This window comes from Thermobia domestica, chromosome 12 (assembly GCF_964235325.1).
Source record: "Thermobia domestica chromosome 12, izTheDome1.hap1.1, whole genome shotgun sequence".
Taxonomy (NCBI): Eukaryota; Metazoa; Arthropoda; class Insecta; order Zygentoma; family Lepismatidae; genus Thermobia; species Thermobia domestica.
Window position 1 is genome coordinate 70610607 of NC_137465.1, and position 23960 is coordinate 70634566.

The window sequence follows — 23960 nt, forward strand, 5'->3', positions numbered from 1 at the left end:
AAATCACGAAGATGCATATCCAAAAAAGCATCATAAAGTAAAAGAATTCTACCCCACAAGGCATCAAATATGGAAACTTCTTCCCATTATCATAAATGTTTTTTTTTAAATCCACGTATTATTATTATTATTATTATTATTATTATTATTATTATTATTATTATTATTATTATTATTATTATTATTATTATTATTATTATTATTATTATTATTAATATACATGAATTAATAAGAAAGAAATTAACGCGATCAAAGCATAAAAAATTTTTGGACAAATTGTAAACATATTTTCCTTCAGGATCTTTTTCACATTAAATTCATTCAAACTTCGCATGTGAGTTTTGACAATTTAAGAAACAACATACAATTGCAGAATTGGTAAGTTTGCCAACTGAGGAGAGCGTCAGTAATGTAATTTATCAAAAAGGTAAGAAAATGAAGTTCTTAAAATTCTCAATTACATTTTAAATGACACGTACACTACAAGAATATAAATTAACAAATCACTTTGTACTGTTTCCTTTTATGTGAACTGTGTATTATATGCAACCTTTTTACTACGCCTCTAAATCACAAAAATACATGTATTTTCTGATTAGCATTACCGTTCACCATGCATCGGACAAAAAGTGAACTATACTAGCAACTCATTTTGGCGTCTCATTTCCATTTTAAAATATTTAATATTTGTACAAATCCACAGGATTAACGAAAATTGAATTTCAGAATTAACGAAATAGTTAAAATTTAAATTGCATTTATCTACAGTATTAGCCGTGTCAGTAATAAAAATCTTAATATAGTTTTATTGCTTCTTTTAATATAAAATACGTTATTTAGAATATCCAAATGCCACTCGCATACAACGAACACACTGACTACAAATGCCAAGGGCAGTATGTAGTTAGCCTACATTCGCAACTTATCACTGACCTCTGTTTTCCATTATTCACGCGAAATGTTTACATAAGAAAAAGAAAAAGAAAAAATACGAAAGATTAAAAGTAACTTACTTTCGTCATTTAAATATGCGGGACAGGTGCAGCTCAGACTCACTATTTAATCAATCATCAGCTCCTTTGTGGAAATATGGTTACCATACACCCATTTAGCGTGAGAGCCTTGGGTTCGAGTCTTGGTGCAAGCTTATGTGGTTCGGATCCCACGTTAAGCTGTAGGTCCCGTCCCATATAGCCTCGGTGCTGAGAAGGAATGTTAAACTCCAAATCAGTCAACCAATAACCAATCGTGTTCATTATTTACACCCTTTCTCAAATATTTTCTACATAACCTCAACTCATATTTTGAGTCATAAACAACTCAAAAGACAACTAATGTATATAGAACAATAGGAAAATGTTCGTAGCTTTTCCTATTAAGGAATGAAGGTCATTTATACTTTTTCTCATAGAAAAGATAATGCAGGTGCTTATACAAATCCATTTTATGACCTGTAATTATAAAATTGTAAGTTTCAAGTCTTTATTATTATTATTATTATTATTATTATTATTATTATTATTATTATTATTATTATTATTATTATTATTATTATTATTATTATTATTATTATTATTATATTTTTATTTATCCTTTGTACTATGTTTCTAAATTTTTCGGTCATTTCTGTCTGTATTTGTAAATTAAAACATAAACAAAATATGTACAAGTATAAGCATCATCATAGGTATTCTGCCATTATTGGCAGATCATTTGCTGCAACTGAGAAGCTTCTATGCTTCACGGGCTTCCGCTAATCTTTTCATCTTTACGCACGATTTTTCTGTCTTGATATCGTTCATTAATTGTAGTGTCCTTCGCCCCCTCCATCTCTTCCTTAGCACCAATTCCTTTAGCACGTCCCTCATGATACAATTCCTTTCTATTCAATGTCCCAACCAGTATCTTTTCTCCTTCTTAATAATAATAATATCTCAAATTGTTCTTTTCTTCCCTACTATTTCTAACACCCTCTTATTCGTTTTCTGCTCGACCCAGCTAATTCTCTCCATTCTTCTCCACACCAACATTTCGAAAGCTTCCAGTCGTTTTCCATCGTTTTTGTGTAATGTATATGTATCACAAGTATAGAGCGACCAAATTCATGAAAGGAAAATCTGGGACACTGCTCCGATTCTCAAAATGCCTGCACTCTTTCATGAAATAAAATCTGAATGCACAGGGAAATTATAAGTATCTGTCTTTTCTCACTGACGTTTCTACACAGACACTCGCCTCAAAAATATGTCTTATGACTCCTACGTATTGCGAAACTATCATTTGTTTGGGTACGATAATTTACGAGAGACACAATTGAGCATTCACACATATCTGGATGTTTTTGGACCTCGGTAGAGGAGAAAACAAAGAACACTAGTGAAACATAAAGAAAAAAATGTTTCTGATGTCGAATAACAAAGAATCTATTTTAAAATGAATTGCAAAATAATCTTACGAATTTCCATGCTTTTTGTTCTTACTGTAGTAGGCAATTTGATAACGTGTACATCTACCTGCATACAGACTTTACATTAGGATATGTATTTAATTACTTTGATATTTCCCAACCTGTGGGTCGGCACTCCTACAGGGTCGAGAAGGGAAGTGAAACAATAAACGTAATTCGGATCTAGTAACGAGGAAAATAATTTTAATGATTACTAGCTGAACCTGGGCTCTCTACACAGCGCACCATTCGCATATGAGCATGAATCTTCTTGTCATTCCTCACAGCATCTGTACATGTACCTTTACAGACACAAGTGAAAGACGTCTTTATAAAAATCGGCAGGGAGTACCATAAAGGGAAGATTTTTTCAATATCTCGCACCGTTTTCAAGATTGAGCCTACTTCCGGTTGGAGTTTCTAATTCATGTAGGATCAGTGTTTTCTTTCTTCTAGCATGTAGTATCTACTAAGCAAATACATTACATGCACAATTAATTATAAAGTCAATGATATATATGGTGTTCATTGGGCGAAACACTGCAAACAATAAAGATTCATCTTAGACTGGAGAAATGGTTATCCTTCGTTTTTCATTATAATTTGGCCATGAAACAAACACCTGAGAGATATACAACCCCATATACGACTATGTTGTATTGAAATGTATAATTCATAGGGTATGATGCTTTACTTTTTTAAACTTTCAACATTTCCAGTGTTCCCCTAATAAATGTAATGCAAAAATAACGGCCACGTTTTTTTTTAAAAAAAATACATTCAATTAGAATTAGACAATCTACACAAAATTTGGAATCGACCAGTGAAAACGGCACGTTTCTAGCACTTGTGGTTTTCGAGATCTCATTGTCGAAAGGATTGGGGATAAACATATAAACCTAGCATTTTAATATATAGACTACTAGCAGCGTTCACCCCGCTTCGCTGCGGTCACCCCGGAACGCAATAAACTTTGTTACTTAGATAATTTTTACTTTTTCGCTTTCAAATTGCAGTAAATGTTAAAATTATAGCGCCTGTCATTTATGTTAACCCGCCGAGTCACATGGTCATGCGGGTTGCATATAAATACGTTTATTTTTACCTATGATGAACTAATAACAAAGGATTTGTACGTATGGACACTTGAATGGTCAATTATCTCAAGACACTGGTAATTAAAAATTAAAGTGATATGATAAAAACCATCTAGGGTCCAAATCCTAATAACCCCCCAAAAATGAAAGAAATTGGTTCAGCCGTATTAGCGTGATGAGTTCACAAAGGATTTGTGCGTTCTCTTTTATATATATAGATCTGAACCTGCGCTCTCTACACAGCGCATCATTCGCATATGAGCATAAATCTTCTACTCATTCCTCACAGCATCTGTACATGTTCCTTTACAGACACAAGTGAAAGACGTCTTGATAAAAAAAAAAAAAAAAAAAAGGTATCATAAAGGGAAGATTTTTTCGATTATTTTTTCTCAATATCTCGCACCGTTTTCAAGATTGAGCCTACTTCCGGTTGGAGTTTTTAATTCATGTATGATCATTGTTTTCTTTCTTCTTGCATGCAGTATGTAATAAGCAAATACATTACATACAGAATTAATTATAATGTCAGTTTTATATATATGTTCATCGGGCAAAACACTCCAAAAAATAAAGATTCATCTTAGACCGGACAAATAGTTATCCTTCCGTTTTCATTATTATTTGGCCACGAAACAAACGCCTGAGACATATACAACCCCTATATACAATAATATGGTGTTGGAATGTATAATGCGTAGGATGGGATTAGTTTTTTTTTAAATTTCAACACTTCCAGTGTAAAAAATGTACTAAAGAAATAATGGCCATGTTTTTTAAATACTCAGTTAGAGCTAGACAATCTACACAAAATTTGCAATTGATCAGTGAAAACGTCATCTTTCTAGAGCCTGTAGTTTCCGAGATCTCACTGTCGAAAGGATAGGCCACAAACATATAAACGCCCACAAACTTATAGTTTAAAAGAACTCCAAAGATGGCAGCACAATTCATTTGCATTGATTTTGGAGAAGGCTTATTAAAATACAAAGGCTTTGAAGAATAAAAATTTTAAGAAGCAAACCTTGTGAAAAAGATCTATTTAAATAATTTATTGAAAGTACACATAGTTTGTCTTGTGTCTTTTTTAAATATTTGTCTTTTTTAAATATTTGTCTTTTTTAAACGAGAAATTACAAATAACCGTAAATCAAAGATTTGAAATCAAAAGCTAGAGGTTGGAGCTGAGGCGTTTTAATTGAAATTGTAGCATTTTAATGGATAGATTCTGACTTTCTTACTTTGAAAGGCATATTTTTATCTCCACCTTACTTATTGTCAAATACAGCAAATAGTATTTTAAAAAACAATGAAAACAATCGTGTGTGGCGTACGTTAAAACGTAGGTTACGTATGGAAATCCTGTAATTTTTGGACTTAACGTGCAACAAACGTATAACTGAAAACGTATATTTTATACGTACTTTCCGTATAAATGTTCCGAATACACGTACTTTCCGTACGAATGAAAGAACTGCATATAGGTGGTCAGGATCTCACATACAGATGGACGTATGGAACATATAACTGACGTAGGTAACATACGTATACGCATGTAATATATAGAAAATTGTTAGATGTCAGACATCCTGCAACGGCATGATGTAACATCTAAGCGGGAAATAGGACTGTACATGTAGGATATGGATAACGTATGCTCCGTACTGATTTGTGTAGTAAACACAAGGATACTACAGTTTATACAATATACCGCTCTCCAGATAACAGATTTTTCTCAGTGAAAGTTGTAAACAAATAAAGAATCGTTTAGAAAACAATCGGAACAAAAGAGGAAAGAAACTGGTGAAAAATTTGAATATAAATACATCTGTAAGCGATGGCAGCAATAATTGAAAATGTTATTAGAAACAGGAAATTACGTATGGGGATCGCTGGCAAGAGAATGCGATAAAAAGGGGGGTTGTGATATGAAATAGGTTGAGAAAGCCTGCTATACTGTAATAAGAATTATGAGTTCCATTTCACATATCTAATCAAAATCCATTGGAAGTTAAATCCGAGACTCAACGTCCACTAAAATGTTTCCTAATTGTTTTATATAGAAACATTTAAAATTATGTATCGTAACAACCAGTTGACATAAAAACACGTGGTTTGCACGTATTTATTCATAATTATTTTTTTTCTAATTCCCAAAGTGAGCAATTAATGTGCTAATAACCTGCTTCTAGGTACGCATCTGTTACTGACATCATTCGCACTAGTGCGAGAAGTCAGCATGTAGTACTGCCTGTCGGAAGTTGACAGCAGCGCGCAAATTCAATTGAACGTCGCGGAAAACATGCTCGAGGGCATGTAATTGATCATTTGGAAAAGACTGTATGATCATAATTTCATATTTTACTTCAGTAAAACAAAGTCCCTATCTAGGAGTTTATTATTAATCTCTTGTCCCTAGTAGTTCATCTTACATTTATACCTAGGTATATTTTTAGATCTATAACTAGATTTGGACCTATACGTACTACGTAAGACATCATGAACTGTACGTATTCTTAACTATATTTTATAGTAATCAGTATATATAAATATATTTCTAAAAGGTTATTCAAAACGCATTTCCTTTTTTTTTTTTTTTTTTTTTTAGTTTTTACAAAATGTTAATAGTTAATGATTAATAAAGCAATTATATTGTTAAAAATATATTTCTATCAATTTTAAAATCAGTTTTCTTTAAGGTCAATTTTAAAGTTTTAGTGTTGCAATGTAAATCATTTTTCTGTAGTTGTTTGGTCAACAAAACTCAGGTTTTGATAACAGAGCCCTTATAATATCTCTGATGATTTACGATGATATAAGCAGTTTGTGATGATATATTATGAAACAATAATACAACTGGAAATGCTGACACGTTCCCCTCATTTTCTTAATCTTTAAAGTTGAACCATATCAAAGTTCAATGACGTAATATCAACAACGTCACTTGGAACAGATTTAAGTATAGCAAGGCGAGACTTCGTTGATAACTGAATGGAAATGATAATGAACGATTATCAATGTTTTATCTGTAACTGAAAATGTGTCAAAATTGCCAAAGTTCAAAGCATGCGGGCGCACATACTCGTATTAAAATTTGCATCTTATCATTCATAGCTACGTACCTATATTTTTGTTCCTATGTTCTTTAGTTCTGACAAAATAACTTAATTCATGTATTCAATTTAAAACAGCAACATCCGTATCAACACATTTCTAATGTTACTTTTATTTAAAGAGAAAATGTATTTATTTCATTAGTTTAAATAAATATACTTCATTTTTCAGTTTGACGTCTTATGTCCAAGCTAAGGAGACAGTGATGGTGGTAATGAATGAAACTTAATGTAATAAAGAAAGTGGGAGGAAACGGAAGAATCTGGAGAAAATCCACGACCACGTGTCTGTCTACCACAAAACCATCTGGCACGAACTGAAATCTAACCACGCACCAGAGATGAGCCCCGTAGAATCCAATATCCTTTATGGCAATAAACCTTTATACGTAATGAGTTCTGACCAACGAGAAGTGTAGTTAGACAATGTTGATCACGATTGACTAACATTATCGATATTTTTGGCTTTCTGAATTTCTCAATTACCTACTGAAGCTAGGTAGATACAAGCACTTTCTTCCCGTGCTGAAAATCGAATCTGGAAATTCAATCAATAGTCAGCCACATGATGACATGGGAATATCTACATTATATATTATTTCACCCATAATAATTAGATATTAGAACAAAGCAAAGTAAAGTTCCATGACAGATTTCTCACCTTACCATCTCACATCAACATTATCCACTTACGAAATAAGTAGATAACTTGCTGTTTTATTGTTTAATTTTAAAGACGTACTGAGATTTATATGTTTTCCCGTCGTTTGCATTTTTCACTTGAAATTATCACTGGAATCACCCACTGATTGCCACCTTCTGTCCTACAAAAATTACTTTGAAATGTTAGGTAATGTGCACAGCATAAGTAGTACTATTTTTTGGTATTCTTTTTAACGTTTATTGTTAATAAATATATAAATAAGAATTTTTATAACACAACCAGCGAACGAGTGCGGGCGGCCGGTTTTGGAACTAAAATGCAAGCAGCAGTGTTTCTAACCGGACTACTTGTAATCAATCTATCACAGTTCTGTAATCAATCAATCACAGTTCTTTCTGTCTTGTTCGTAATAAACCACTTCACGCATATGCTCAAGTCAGGGGCGGAGTGATCGGGGTCTTGAGTAAGAAAATTTTTTTGCATTGACATCATATTCGGATGTACTTCAAAAGTTGGTGAGAGAGAGAACTGATAATCTTTCACCGCCACACTCCTAACCGTCTCCCCAGGGGTCCTGTATCCACCCCCTGATTGAGATGGTACATAAAGATAATTTTGTCTAATCTCTGCCATTATTTAACATGGTCTAGTAATTTAAAAAAAGATATTTCTGCCACATTTTGAAAACTTTCAAATAAAGTTTTCAAAATGTGGCAGAAATATCGTTTTTTTTTAATAAAAAATACTAAACCATGCTAAATAATGACAGAGATTAGACAAATTTATTTTTATGTACCATCTCAATCAGGGGGTGGATACAGGACCCCTGGTGAGACGGTTAGAAGTGTTGCATTGACGGTGGAGGGGGAGCGATTAAAATGGGTGCCTAATAATTGAAGGTTCCTTATAACTCCAGTAAAATTCAGACAAAATCTCTGAATTACGTAAAAAAGAAAACATACAAAATACATTTTCGGGGTAACTCTTACAGCCATTACGTTATTCTAAGATTAATGTTACTTCTGAAATTGATTAGAGCAAATATGTATTTGAATAACAAAACCACTTTCATAAGTTTTTCAAAGTATCAAGTTTGAAAAGAACGAAGTTTGTCTTCCATTGTTATCTCATTGCTCAAAGATACCGGTGATGAAGTAATTGGCTGGAAATCAATCGGCCGTTTCTTACATCAATTTATAAAGAAGATGAGTGCCAATGTTAGATATGTCAGTTCAGTATTTTTAAAAAGCCACCCAACCTCTTGCATCCATGCGTAGCATTTTAATACTTACACTTGAAATAAAAATACAACTGAATAAAGACGATTGACTTTGCCTTTGAATTTCATATGTGAATAACAATATAGGACTTTTCAGATAGAGGACTGGGAGGAGCAGATTTTATTAAACAAGACCGTACATCTGACATGTTTGAACTATAGGCAACTTGTGTTTACAGGCTAAACTCAGTCCTCTGAAGTCAATCGACAAATACCTTTAAGATGTTGAACAGAATAACGTATCAGCATTATTATATACTAGAGACACAAATATAACACTAGGCTCCCAAGTTTCAAAATTATATTGTGTGTGAAAACAGTTAGTAGATTTAATTCTTTGTGACCTGATATCTAAAACCTGAGAGAAATTCAGAGTTAGTACAGAGGTAATTTCTTTCCTCATAAATAATATTTATTGTGTGCTGAAGCAATGATACTTACTCTTACACTATCCATACGCTGATGTTTTATCAATACTTTTATTCGAACTCTACCAAAGAGCTGGATTTCTATAATGATCCTAAAAGACGGGTGCACTGAACCAAATTGTACAAATCAATCCCTAAAGGCAAGCTATCCAATCCCATAAATCTTTAAAAAATGAAGGAAAAATTTCTTCTCCTCCTTTTTCCCCAAAGGGTTCACATTTCTCGAACAAAAAAAATGGAATTTCTTTATTTTAACGTCCCATGATTATGTTGTTTATGCTACAGGAGACAGATGATTAATGAAAGTGAAGGATTGTAAAATTAAATTTTGTTCTCTCAATGGGAATCAAACCCAGAACCACATACAATAAAAGCACATGCGCTGGCCAATAGAGCAGCGGAAAGGACTTTCACAGTTTTCGAGAGGAAACGTTTCGAGATTCCCCCTGGCTAAAACTCGAAAAAATAATTTATTTGTCAATCGATAAACATACACTTAAACAGCAGCATCATGAGCCTTAACCTTAACTTGATTTAAACTTACAGTTACAAGATATTGCGCAAAACTCTAAGCTATCAACCCAAAATTAATCTTTTAGTCACTGACATTGTCATTCCTGCGTTTTACAGGCTGCTACTGTTTTATAATGAAATCGAATAAAATCAATTAATCAATCAATTAATCAGTATTAATAATCAGTATTAATCACTTTTAATACAATCTGCTTAATACACAGTAGAAGCTCACTGAATTGTCAACTGTGCTATGTTGTTCTTAAATTGGTAATTTCCATTCATAAATCACTATTCACAATACATCTACATTACTTCAGGAATGGTTCACTGCAATACATACATAAGTTTTTTTATTAAGCGTAAAGAGATTAGACTATGCATAACATCTAAACTGCAACTTTAGAAAACCGTTGGATACACTGCAAAGTGAAACTCTCCGCTCCCCTGTCCCACCGCGTTTGTCATGAAACTGATGTAAACACAACAGCAGCGCCATCCTCCCAAAACCGCACAGCTATCCTGGTCAGGTAATACACACGTTAATAATAGTGTCAATGAATAACCAAATTAACGCCAGTAATTGCGCCAGTAATTGTTCTCTCATTGTCACAAAAAAAATTTTCCCCTAGCAACAGCCCCCGCTTCGCTATATTCTATATGGAATCTGGAAAGTCAAATTGCAAATGCTCTGCAACTTTCAATAAACATCTTACATCATTTTTACGCTACGATATTAAAAAGTAGGCCTATAGTACGCAGCGTAGGAGTGACCTAGCAGAGAAACAGATGGGAACTGAGAACACGATTATCAGTGGAATTAATCAGAATTTCAGCTACCACATCAGAACTAAAGGAGGTACAGACCACTTCTATCCTTTGTTAGAAAAGTGTTTGCAGAGATGTCTCAGCATTATCGAGAGAAAGAGGCAAGTGTTTTCAACTTCTAAAAAGGAGAAATTCAACTTCTGATCAAAAGAACAAAGCTTTTAACACGAAATGCTCATACTTCCATACATAGGAATCACACACACGAGATAATTGTGCTTTCAAATAAATATTGCCTACTGAATGAATTCTGATTTGGTGATATATGGTTAATATTTACACTGATTTAGCGTGTTGTGGTTACTTTCTCCAAATAGTTCAATTACTTCTTAAGTCTATCTTTTTGAGTTACTACATATAAGTTGTACTTCATTTTTACGTACTATATCATTTTGTAAATAGATTGTGGATTTGTAAATATATCAAATGGATTACTATAAATTGAATCTTTTTTTCGTCTGGCAGCCGAGACCGATGGTATGGTCTGTAATCCACCTCTATGAAGGCGAGATAGGGTCGTAGCGAACAGCCTATAGTGCGAGGATTGATCTTGCATGGCGGTCTATGCATCCACCAGCTGCACCGGATCCAAGCCTCTCACATTAACAATAAGTCCAGTGCTTCATGGCATCGATGTTCCATAAGGGCAAAAAGCACAAAGTCTCTAACTCAACTCAATTTCTGGTGAAATAAGGAAGGTGAAAATAAAGACAGAAAATAAAAAAAGAAAAGAAAGAAAAAATACGAAATTTCTGTTCTTTGCCACATCAACATTGTTCTTTACCTTATTGGTAGTTTAATAATCTAGAACCGAAAACTTGTATATTAAAAAAATTAAAAATTTATTAGATTTCCTTTCTGATTCCCATCCACAATGAACACTGATGCTACCGAAACTTTACTTTCAGAAGGGAGGGCGAGAGATTGAAGATTTCAAAACACAGCTCAAACCCCTTTGACATATATATATATATATATATATATATATATATATATATATATATATATATATATATATATATATATATATATATATATATATATATATATATGAGAGAGAGAGAAAGATAACTCTCTTAGGAAACAAACCATAGAAGGTAGACAAAACCAAATCTTTTACTGGATACCACAAGTGACAAACAGAGACCTACACAGTATCCTAATACAAAGTGGTGTGACTAAATTGGGAAGCACTGCAAATATCTTGGATACGAATTATCCAGATTAGATGTTTGTCAAAAAGTACTGGTATTGGGAAGACCTTAATCAAGCAATGGATCGACAATTGATAATAATGGCATTATACGTTCCAAATATAAATATTTCAAATATAAATAACCCTCACCACTACACTCATGTGAATCCAATTCTCATTCTTGATATCTGAGCATTTGAGATTAAGAAATAAACATTTATACCTTGTTCTAAAAGATCGTATGTATAACCCTGTAGCTGTAAGAATTTCTAAGAACAAAGACAGTTAAACTAAAATTTACTGTTCCTGGGTATAACTGGGTAAAAATTTAGTGTTATGTCTGGGTATAACAAACATTCTGCGAACTCGAAATATTTTAACAAGCGGTTCCAGCGAACCGGTGCGAACCGGCTGAATAGCACCACTTCAAATATCCATCCATTCACATACATTCGTATCAAAATTGGCTATTTCAGATTAGATCCGGAACTTTAAGAAGTACTAAGTCTCTCCCTCCCAATGTCCGTGAGGTAATCAAATAAAATTACATTAATTTGAAAATAAAGGAATATTTCTCTTCCTTTTATAAGTACATTACGTTTACTTTATGCGCATGAATGAATCACCTGTTATATTAATACTAAGTACAATTCTAAAAATATTACTCTATAGAACATGTTAAATATTCTTTCAACGTTTGTATTTTTTAAAGAAGTGTCAGTTCCTGTTCGAACTGTTGCTTTCCTATTTACAAAATCTGTAAATGTTATTAATTATATACATCTGAATAGCTAATGAATATTAGTTACCGATACATGTTAGTTAAAAGTGAGAATATCCAGAAAATATTCAATCTACTTTGCTCTAAATTGTAATAACTGTAAACAAAATAACATTTGGGTCAAATTAAACCTGAACATTGTAAGAATATTTATACCTTTGCATTCTTTTCTTTCTTTATTTGACTTAGATATATGAACTGTTTTTGTCTGCTCCTTCATTCCAATGGCAAGGATTTCCTACTTTTGCCCTCCACTTCCCCCTCTATCTGTTGGTATTTGTACGGTTGTTACAGGAAGTCCTTGGTTATTTTCTTTTTCTACCTTGAACTTCAGTTATGGTATTGTTAACACGCTCATTAGCACTTTATATCCAATGTCTTCTGTAAAGTTTACTGCAGAAGAACGGACATCACGATTACAGGTTTGCACGAATTGGGCTTGGAAAACGAAACGAGCAATCTAGTAAACAATTATTACATTGGTAATTGGACACTCTCACATTGTAGTGTTAACTTTGATTTTTTTTTAAAAAATCTATACGTGGATGGATTCGTTATGTAGATACTGGCAACCTACTTTCCTTTCTAACACCCTATGCAGTGGAAGAAAGTTACCCATTTTGTCCTCTTTGAACTCTTTGCTGAAAACCCATATATCAAATCAAAACACATTGTCAATAGGTGTAAGTATATTTTCAAGGTAAAGTAGCTTGACATATCTTTCAATATATCAAAAGTGATGCAATACATTCATAGTAGAGATTATAAAGGGTGTCCCAGAAAGCTAGCTAATTACCGCAGGCATGAAAAGAATTCTTGCAACAAAGAAGCAAACACATGTCAAGGAATGTTCGAAAATTGTTCGTCCCGCTGCTAGACGGCTACTGAAAATAGTAAATGGAGACAATCATGGAAACACAATGAAAAAAGCAGTGATTAAGAATTCTGCCGATTTTGAGATATTTAAAACAATCTTCACTCGCACGTAAGTCAACATCACCGCAGCGTCTCATTCGCTCTTGAACACACTGGAATGTCCTTGTTACTGGAATAACGGATAAACTTACCAATTGCCGAATTTCGTTTCAAAACAGCAATCTGGGAATCGCTATCTCAGACTTAATATTTTTCACATTATTCCGAAAATAAATTATTATAGGAAGTCCTAAACAGCGAAGTCTGATCCAAAACGACATAAAGGCTACTTTATAAAATCCAGTCCGACATAACATCACGAAGGGCAAAGCAGATGGTTCGGTCATTTTTCTGGATAATGTTCTATCACACATGTACTAAACCTGCGACTTGACTGAACGCATTGTATACATACGGATGTCTAAACGGATAATGTGAACTTTCGAATAAACTATGATGAGATATATATCAGTCGGCAGCAGGAATTAGCTTTAAGGTGGTGGATTGATGTGCTTAGGAGCAAATGAGGGCCATTTCATAGTTATTGTACTTTCTTGAAACAATGTACAGAATATCTTTGTTTTAGGTTCATTTCCTTCAATGTTTGCTATGTCGAAACGAATCACTTTCGTCTGGGCATAAAGCATATTCACACAGCAGTTTCCGTAATTCGGTACGTGGATAAAGTACCCACAAATCATTCGAAATAAATCCGCGCTTTTTTTAATCAGTTAAGCAAAAGACAATATTATAATTTTAGAGTACATAGCGCCACAGAAAATAACTTGAACAAGCAGTTGCGACGGAACCGAAGGTGAACCTACAGGGGCCAAGCCAGCCAGTACATGCGAGAAATCAAATATATCAAAAGTAACTGGAAGCAGATTATCAACTAGGAATGTATCAATCAATTTTTCGCAACCTGTATTAATCGAAACTCACGAGTTTAGTAATCTAGTTATATAAATAAGCTTTTCTGAATCAGTGACTTGAAAATGACGGAAATAATGTTGAAAGATGATTTGGATTCTTATTTTAAATAAGATATTACGCCTGCTGACTATTTTCCAAATGGTTGTTTGCTTGAAGAAAATAACAAACTGCTATTGTTTTGCCATTGAAATTATATTTCAAAGTTCCTCTTCCCATTTATATTCCACTTCCTTCATTACTCCCTGTACAGCACAATATCTAGTCTACCCTGTCATCTAGCAGCATGCTTAAGCAGTGGCGCGATCGATCCTTAAGCACTTTCTTATGTTGGCGCGATCGAGTGGCAGAGAAATATTAAATTATTTCAAAAATATACGAGATTGCCAACATAAGAAAGAACTTTGTAGTTTTAAAAAAAAACTCTCGAAGGACAAAAATTTATACGATTCTCGAATAGGAAAACAAACTTTAGGTTAGAGTGTGGAAAATTAGAAAATTCAGATTGTGATTACTTATGTCAAACGAAAGAAAAATTCGAATAAACTTATGGAAAAAAATCTTTCTTGGCTATAAGCTACAAAAGATTCGAAGAATATACTTTTGAAGAGTCCTACAGCTTGAAATTTATGTACCTACCTCAAGTACTTCGAAAAATGATTGTGTGTTAAAATAGTCCTCCAAAATTTAAAAAATATGAACTTACAGCAACAGTGATAAAAGTTGAGGAGATTTCAAACAAACGACACAAAACGCTTCTACCATATAGTGTGCTAGTATGTTATTTATTATTCTTATTTTAATAAGTACGTTTTGTTTTATTGTTTTGAAAAGTATAAAATGATACGAATTTTACTTCCAACGATTATCAACGTTCTAGTAACTATTAAGTTTACAGGAATACTCTGGGCATATATAATGCATTCAGGATTGATTTGGTTCCCAACTGTGTGTCGCTACAACCTTCTGTGTCGCGAAATTTTAGAATTTTAAAGGCATTTAATAAATAATTAAAATCAATTTTTAGACATCGTACTAGTCAATGTCTCTAGCGGCAGAAACAATACTCAGTACCAGTGGCGTATTTAGGGGGGGGGGCTTCCGGGCTTAAGCCCCCCGAAATCTTGCTTACTATAGTAAAGTATATGAAATATCTTGCAGAATTTTCACATTTTCAGGCAAAGCCCCCCCCCCCGAAAGTTAGTAAAGCCCCTCCCGAAACAAAATCGTAAATACGCCACTGCTACTATAGATTCACTACCTCATAGAAAATCACAGGCTTATACTATTATAATTTATATTATTATTAATAAAAAATCAAACAAGTTTGTCCTCATGCTGTAAGCGTTCATAAAGTGTATAGCCAGTCAAAAAGGGTTGGGAACCACTGGATTAGTATATCAAGACATATCCTTTGAAATGTGTCCAGATAAAAGTTTATATTTGCATTAATATAACATTTAACTTCAATTTTTTTTAATGCGTTAAGCCAATAACACTGCAATATACTTATCTTCAACTACTTCAAAGCAGCATTTTAATAACGATTATAATATTTGTAGTCTTAACATTTTCCTCACTAATGAATCACTGTCTCTATATAGTCTTAGAAACTTATGTGAAATTTGCAAAATTTGCCTCAAACGCGTACTGTTTTCCCACTGGGATCTTCCTTTTAGCTTTTCAGTTTCCGGCAGAAAGTGCCGGTAACGTATGTCTCGACCTTAGAAGTTTGAGAAACGCTGGTCTGTTGGGACTTAAAAGTGAAAAACCAACAAACACGAAACAACATTCACAGTGACACAATATTCACAGTGAAGCACCTTATGCCACGTAATTTTATCAGAATACAACAGAAATCTGTACACATAGCGGTAGCAACTGTACAAATAAAATATATCAGTTGTTTAAGAATTGATGTGTAGTATATATGAATGAAAGTCTCACAATAAATGCAATTTTACCAACCAACGAAAACATTTCGTTGTTCTACCACTAATCATTCAATGATAAAAAAGAACGCACAAAAGAAAAGAATCTTTTAAATTAAAAAAACTATATTAAATGTTTTATCAGAAATATCTCCAAAACACAATTATTATGTATATGTTAGTAAAAAAAAGTTAAAATTGTTCGAAATGTTGTAGGTTTGGTTCTACCTCTCCCCTCTTCATTAAGACAAAATCAATTGGATTTTTTTTCTGGGAAAACGTTACTATGTATTTACATCTAAATTACCATTAGAAAAAAATGCCTAACAAAATCGATAAAAATACAGACTTTCAACTACATATACAATATTTATGCTTGACCTTTATAATCAGAGGTCTGGGGAAAAAAAATAAATATATATATAAAAAAAAGTCGCATAGGCAACTATATGTCTCGATGTGCACCGCAGATAATAAGGTAACAAATATGTAAAACTTGTTTGTTCTATGATACAAGGTTTTGAGTCATAAGTCTTACAGTATTTTCACAACTCAAATAATAGACGTGTGTATACGCCATGATCAACCGTAAATACAAGGTGAAACTTCTTCAACAGGTAGTGTGGCAAGCGAACTATTTAACACAGAGGCCGCCACTTCGTCAGTATCTTTAGTCAGTTTTTAGTGATAGTGATGGTGAGTGGTTAACAACATCTGGTACGTAAACGAATATTGTATGAGTTCCAACTCGGTCATAACACTGCAGCAGAAACCTAAAACATTTCTCATGTAAAAGTGGAAGGTGCAGTGGACCACAGCACAGCAACTCGTTGATTCCAGAAATTCCGTGCAAGTTGTAAAAATGTCGTGGATCAGCCAAGGTTCGCCGCGCCAGAGTAAAAGATTTTGAGGCCATAAGACACGCCATCAAGGAAAATCCATCCACCAGCACAGACGATTACCAAACCAACTCGGCATGTCCTAACCTACTGTAGTGCGTCACTTTCATTAGGGGCTGCCGAATTGTGACACATGAGTTGACTCGAGCTCAGACCTAGAGGAGAATAGACGTGTACCGACAACTGCTGCAAAATGCGCATAATGTGCGTTTCCTGAAACGGATTGTCGCATGCGACGAAAAGTAGGCATTTTTTTCGAAATCTAAATGCGTAAATGCAGTGGTTGAGCAAGAATAAACTTCCGGAAGGGCTGTTTCGGACACACACTCTTGATGCTCTGTGTGTTGTGTTACGTTACTACGAGCAAGTAATTCACTTTGAGTTCGTTCCTAACGGTCGTACCATCACGACGACCTTTATTCCGAACAGTTGGAGTGGATTTATGCTGCACTACGTAAAAATTATCCTGCATTGGCGAATCGAAAGCGCTCCCTACTGCAACAAGACAACGCTAAACCGCACTCAGTTCCAAAAACGGAACACAAATACAGAAACCTCATAGTGCCGAACCGATGCCACGCCAGGCATATAGTTTTGACCTTGCCCCTTCAGACTACTGTCTGTTTCAGTCCATGGCTCATTTCCTGAAACTACAATGGTTCACCAGCCAGCAGGAGATGGAAATAGCAATGACAGGAAGGTTACTGTCCGACACAAAGGCTAAACTTTCGAATGTTCCTGCTTTCACTGTACTGTAAGAAATAAGGATGTTGTGTTCCAGAATATTGAAGATTCATGACTCATTCTTGTAATTACGATTTCAAAAATATTTCCCACAATAACAATTGTAAATACCTACTTTATAATTTCGTGAATCCAACGATATAATAAGTGTATCAATAAAATTCAAGTTAAACTTTCAATAATGATTGAGGTGAAAGTAACACTGAAACAAATAACTCTAATTAAGTTATTCATTATGACACCAGCAAGCAGGATTTCCTCCAGAAAATTTCGGCCGGGGAAGGGAATCAAAATGTAAGGGAGTTACACTGGGGTACTATTTTGATATATTGATAATAGCAATTTGATTTGTTTTGATCTCGGAGGCATGGTTGGCTAACTTCAGGGGGACAAAGCCCCTCGAAAGTATGCTCCAAAGAACACTGATAGCACGACCCAAATCAATTTGACAGCTAAGGCTGAACTGAAGTCGAATTGGACCAGTTTGAACCGGTATTGGATATAGATAGTGAATTAAGATGCCTAAAATCATACTTACTATAACATTTAAAATAAGTTCTACTATTTTGAAGTAATGTCCAAGTGCCCACTGGTTAATTTGTCATTTTCTCCATCTCTCAGTCTCAGTGACAATACGCAGTGTAAAGCCTATAGTACATGAAATATAGCCCACAATTGTGATTAACGCTAAAAGTTTATTTATTTATTTATTTATTTATTTTTGTTTAATTATAACATTATACGAAGATGAGGCATATATTAATCGATAGATAATTTCGAATTAAACAAAATGAGGTGATTGAGGCGTGTAGTTTTTGAGAACATTGAGGGAATCTAATTTATTTATTTATTTATTTATTTTGTAAAACGGCGCATGTCAGAAAAACCAAGTTCTGAGAAAAATGAGAAAAACTATACTACACAGTATAGTTTCTCCAAAAACGTCCATTTATTTATAATATATCAAGGGTAGGCAACAGGCTAGCAGGTGCAGATATATCACAAAATGTGTAGCGCTATCTACGCGTAGAAACACGATATTGTCATTAGTTTCGTGTCTGACAAAACTTAACATGTACCGTTTTACAAAAAACGATTCAATTTTTACGGCGGTGAAAAGCCAATAATTCAATGCCAATAATAAATTGATAGTTCTTGTTCTACCAAAAAGAGATTGCTTATTTATTTATGTATTGCACATGTAAAAAATATGTATTTATTTATTTATTGTGCATCTAATTTATTTATATACTGTAGATGTAAAAATACATTATTTCTGTAGATATAAAAAAAACATTATTTACATTATTATATAAATTATTTACTGTAGATGTAAAATGCATTTATTATGTACTGTACACGTAAAAATACATTTATTTATTTAGATTTAAAAATGCGTTTATGTACTGTAGATGAAAAAATGCATTTATTTATGTACTATGCATGTAAAATATACATTTATCTATGTATTGTAGAGGTAAACAATACATTTATTTATATAGTGTATATGCCAAAAATATATTTCTTTATGTACTGTAAATGTAAAATACATTTATTTTGTATTGCACACGTAAAAAGGAACATTTATTTATGTAGTGTACATAAGTGGTAGATTTTGTGTGTGCACTTTAGTGATAAACATACTACTGTATAGTGAATATACTACTTGTAACAATATTCAGGTGTAAATGCACATAGTGGATTATAACATTAGCAAATGCCTCGCATTTAATAATAAATTGGATAAAAATACAACAACATGAAAGAGAATCGATACTCAATGTACTGGAACTAAGTTAAGCGAATGTTCAAGAAAATCAATAACACTACAATTAAAAGTATCATAGTATGTTATAGCGTGATTTCAACTATAAATCATTTTCTTTCCACGCAGAAACTACTGACAGGGATATTTCAATGATGCTTACGTGAGTGCGATGAAGTTAAGAGAATATGCATTCTATTTGGTGTTTAAACTGAAAAAAAATATTCAATAAATTATGTATTTGATTTTCCCCATCATTATAATGGCAAATTTTACTTTGCACTTCCTAAATGTTACGTAACTTAGAATAGTTGTAGTTAATGACATAATAAGGGCGTCATTTAGGGGGTAGGAAGGACATGAAATATATTAATCAATAGTACAGAAATATTCTAACGAAAAACATGAACATTTACTCATATCGGAGAATCTTACTCCTCCCCTCTACCCAAGCACAACCTGAACCAATAAATGAAACTAGTGCAATATTTCTGGCTTTAAACAAATTAGAGGCCATGTCTCTACTTCATAGCAGACAAATGATGGTAGTAAGGGTTTTTGCTTCGCACTAAGAAGATTCTGGGTAAGATTCCGGTGGCTGGATCTTCTACAAAGTTTTCCCCACCCCTCAGTTCCACCTGACTAATGCTGGGATGTCCCCTTTACACAACTGCCAACCCCTACTTCCTGTTCCATAAGTCTAGTGTGAACTGTCCTCGATGGCCGTATCTGGAAGTTTCTTCAATAAACAAATAATTAATCTCCAGCATGAGTACAATTTTCATCTTATTTTGAGTCCATGATTTTTTTTTTTTTTTTTTTTTTTTTTTTTTGCAAAAGACAAAGAAAACATAAACACTTCAATGTACGTAGGTCTATTGTGAAATTTTTCTTTTAATGGTTTTTCTCTTTTTTTTTCTTTTTTAAATCCTAGGTCCAATAATAATCCTTGGCTGAAGGACATCTTCATTACGATGTGGCTGCTCCTCAAGCAATAAGATTCGTACCTGCTTGTATGAAAAGAGTGGAAAATGTGTTCTTTACAAATAAACACGGAGAAGTTCAATGAATTTGCTTGTAGTGAATTCAAGAAAACACTAACAATTCTCAGATTTTTTCTGGTAAACACCAACATCTAAAAGAAAAGAAAAATAAAAAATAAAGGAAAAAAAGATTGAGAGAAGTAGAATGTGCGTAACAGGAAAGACTCGTACCCCTTGGCAAGCTTTATCGAAAGTGGCTGACGATTACGAAACAACCAGTTCACTTCGCTTCTTACAGTTGTCATAAGAAAGACGGCACAAAAGAAAAGTAGCCACAACCGCTCCTTAGTCTGTGATGTAAATTATTTGCTCAGGTCTAATTCCATTACTTATAACATAATGTAGCTCCAAGAAAATTTTCATTGCATAATTTTCCCTTAACAAGGAAAGTAACAATAACCATATTGGGGAAGTTGTCCTGAATACGTTATAAACAGTATTGAAACTTGACAATGAAGTTCCTAAAATTTACATAATGATATTATCTTAAGAATGTTCAATACCTGCGCCATCTTTGTTTATAGCAACTTGATTTATACGGAGAAGTATTTCTTTTACTTTGAAATGAAATGGAAAGTTAATGATTTATTCTTCAAGACTAGTTAAATGTCTTCTGCTTTATCAAAATGCACACTTCCATTAGCAATACATTTGATATTAGTAAAATTAAATGTTATCTATAAATATTAAAATCACAGGATTTAATTTCCAGAAAGCACGGGATATTTATTTAAATGGATTCTAAGAATAATTCAGTAAAATGAAACCATCAAGCAGTACTCTCAAAATATCAAGAATTAAAGAGAAGAAACATCAAATGATGTATCCTTTACTATTGATGAAAATTACACTGTTACATGAAAATTCAAATTTCTATTTTCCAATACGAGGTAGATATGTAAAAGCTCTATTTTCGTTACTAGTGCTATTAAAGATTCTATAGTCGAATTAGAAATACAATACTACCACTATTCTCACAGGCGTAGACCTGTTTTAAATATACCTTTTCAGATATTATTTATCCATTTAGCGCTTTTCATTACCCTTTTGTATAGAGTTGACACCTTTTGCTCAGCCGAAAGCGGGACGCACTTACAGAACACGTGCAGATTGACCCAAATTTGTACATGGAATAATTTATTAAGAGTAATAGGAACAAATGCATGTATTCATGTATAAAAATTGAAATGAAAATTTAAACCAAAAGTCCATGAAAGTGGTCAGCTTGTTGGGTGTTAGTTCAGCAAAAGTTATAAACCACTGGCCCACAAGACACAAAAATTAGCATTATTAACGATAGTGTTATGCTCCAAACAACGAATCTTTTAGCCCTAGAACCATATCGATACCTCGATAATCATAGATACACATCGTGGACCGAAATTTACGAATGTTTGTCGCATATTTTATGTTTTGGATAATTGGACGTCCTACCGTATAATGCTTCCTCTCCAGACATTTATTAAAATTTTCTTAAAATTCGGGATGTCTCGCCTAATTAGGAAAGGGTAGCTACCTTATTCTTATCAAACCTAACACGCTTTTATTTTTCCCACGCGCGAACTCATCGTGTGTTACCGGAGTAGTATCTAAAACAGGATATGCAAAGCATTACTGACCTATCAAATATAATGTTTTCGTAAATAGAATGATAAATAAATGCACTTTAATAAGTTTACTAAAAACTGGACTCACCAGTGCAACTGAATCGAGCAAGAAAAACTGAGAGATGGAGAAAATGACAAATTAACCAATGGGCACTTGGACATTACTTCAAAATAGTAGAACTTATTTTAAATGTTATAGTAAGTATGATTTTAGGCATCTTAATTCACTATCTATATCCAATACCGGTTCAAACTGGTCCAATTCGACTTCAGTTCAGCCTTAGCTGTCAAATTGATTTGGGTCGAAGCGAATGAGAGAAATAACTGGTAATGCGGTGTGCTAGAATAACTAATTTTTCGGATTGTAAATGCAACTGAAGGCTATCTCCACTCTATTCGAAACAAAGGAGCTAGGAACCAACCAACTTGCATTTGTTTGTGTAGATGGGAGGATGAAAGAACGACAAGAAAAAGCATATGGTATGGTCTAAAATACGTTGTATTGTTACCATTTATTCCATCCAATGAGTTCAGTTTCCTTTTATATACAAGATTTCTGATCACTCACTGCTCGTTTCAGTTAGTGATCACTTATGCAAGTTTCAAAACTACAATCTTTCATACTTAAAAGAAAAAAAAATTACAACTTTAGAAAAGGAAAGGCCATAAACCCATTTAGAAAGAAACGTAACAACATTACCGAGAAATTGCGAAAATAGCGTAGTAGACCCATGTTATTCTCAAGGCATTCCTTTCAAAAAATAGTCAGAAAGAATAATGTGAATTCTGTTCTGAAGTTAAAGTACTTCCGACGACATGGAAGAAATATTTGACAGTAATTGCTTAATATTATGAAACTACTTACTTGGAGGTGTTTCTGAATATATATAGTTGACTTTTAGTAATCCGGCAGATATCAGACTACGTTGTGCCGGATTATAGAAAGGTTGTTTAAATAATGCACAGTATTAGACAAGACGAGCAGAAAACTACAGAATCATGTTGTGCTCAGCATTTAGAGTCCTGCAGTGACATGTCTACTCTTGCAAAGAGCTCACCAGGAAACGCCGGAGTACTGGACGGGCCGGGGCAGCACACGGCCGAATTATAGAGAGTTTACTGTATATGTTTAGGCTTTACATTGAGATGAATAACATTCAGAACTAATGGTATATCCTTTTCATATTATATATTCACTGCATCATGGTTGAAGTGTACAGCTATAATCTTCGACGGAGGATAAAGTTCCTGTCATTGTTTTGTTGGTTTATTAAAGTTGTGCATCCCTCTTTGGCATCGAGGCTATATAAAACCTACATTTTAAGGTGGAATCCGAACTACAATAATGCATCCAACTTTTCAATGCTCTCCCACCAGGAATCGAACCCAGGACCATGTGCACAGAGATACTAGCGATAGCCACTACGCCAGCGGGCAGGACGAGATCCCTGTCATATAATATATTCAGAAGCAATAAGCAATAAATATTTACAGTGAAATATGGAGTGTTGTTGTTTACCTTAGCAGTCACTGGAGAAATTAATTTAAGCGTGACTTAATATCATTAATATCAAAAGTAATATAATGAGGATACTTTAGAGTAATAGAGTAGAGAGTAAGCATTGTTTCATTGTAAGGTCACGACTAACATTTATAATTATTGATTTTTTTTTTTAAATTAATGTACCATGCTTATGCCCTTTAGGCTAAAGGAGACGGATAATTAATGAAATTGAGCTTTTGTGCTCTTCTACCGGGAATCACGTGCACACACACACACAC

At 33.6% G+C, this 23960-nt stretch overlaps 1 protein-coding gene across 1 annotated transcript in view; it reads right to left on the reverse strand.

Moving 5' to 3' along the window:
* Nucleotides 1-23960, reverse strand: part of LOC145665999 (uncharacterized) — a 600563-nt gene that overhangs the window by 93304 nt on the left and 483299 nt on the right. The gene's annotated exons all lie outside the window — the stretch shown is intronic.